The sequence below is a fragment of the Cololabis saira genome, chromosome 11 (genome assembly GCF_033807715.1).
Source record: "Cololabis saira isolate AMF1-May2022 chromosome 11, fColSai1.1, whole genome shotgun sequence".
NCBI classification, from domain to species: Eukaryota; Metazoa; Chordata; class Actinopteri; order Beloniformes; family Belonidae; genus Cololabis; species Cololabis saira.
Genome location: NC_084597.1, coordinates 20,063,171 through 20,064,533, shown reverse-complemented (window position 1 = coordinate 20,064,533; position 1,363 = coordinate 20,063,171).

The window sequence follows — 1,363 nt, the reverse complement described above, 5'->3', positions numbered from 1 at the left end:
AGGGAATAAAATATAAGTTTATGACTGTTCCAAATAACTTTATATATTTATATTTTACACTTGACAATAGAATTAGAATTAGAATTGACATTGTATCCAAGCAACTAAATTCAGTTTATGCTCATATGTGATGGAAATACATTTGGAACAGTTGGGGTGATACTACAGGTATTGTACGCCAAAACCTCCAGACTCAGAGACAGTTGCTCTGATGAACTCTCATCACTCATAGAGTCTCAGACTAATCAACCACAATAATAATAATAACCACAATTGTGTGCCGTAACAATGCACCTTTCAATAACCATGACTACCTCATACTGCTGCACCTTTCACTTTTAAATTGTATATACGTTAATAAGAGCCATTTGTCTATTACTGTTTGTAACTATTTAATTCTGGGTTCAGTGAGCGAAAACAAACGAAAACAAATTCCCTGTCTGGCATGTTCATACTTGACCAATAAAGCTTATTCTATTCTATTCTATTCTATTCTATTTTCTATTCTATTAAGACTGTAGTATTTAATACTTCAGTATTAGATACTGTAGTATTATCGAATAATAATACTAGTATATTATATAGTATATATAGTATAGTATATATGTATATATATATATATATATATATATATATATATATATATATATATATATAAATATATGTATATATATATATATATATTCTATTCTATTCTATTCTATTCTATTTTCTATTCTATTAAGACTGTAGTATTTAATACTTCAGTATTAGATACTGTAGTATTATCGAATAATAATACTAGTATATTATATAGTATATATAGTATAGTATATATGTATATATATATGTATATATATATATATATATATATATATATATATATATATATATATATGTATAATTAATTCTGTGTATATATATATATATATATATATATATATATATATATATATATGTATATATATATGTATATGTATATATATATGTATATGTGTATGTGTATATATATATATATATATATATATATATATATATATATATATATATATATATATATATATATATATATATATATTATTATTATTATTATTATTATATTATATACTAATTCTTAATATTAAGAATTAGTATCTTACAATAGGATAAAATAACCGTTTGATTCAACAAGATGCTCGTAATAGAACCCAAATGGATCCTTTATTAGTTATGTAATTTCCATAGGCGTTTGCTTGGAAAAGTTAGGGGGGCGTGTGCCCCTCTGGCAGCTACGTGATTGGTTAGACTCTGTGATTGACGGGGACAGGAACCAATGAGCAGCTGTGATTTTGTCTGCCCCCCCCCGCCCAGGGGCGAGCCGTAGACGGGAACATTTGTTCGGTAC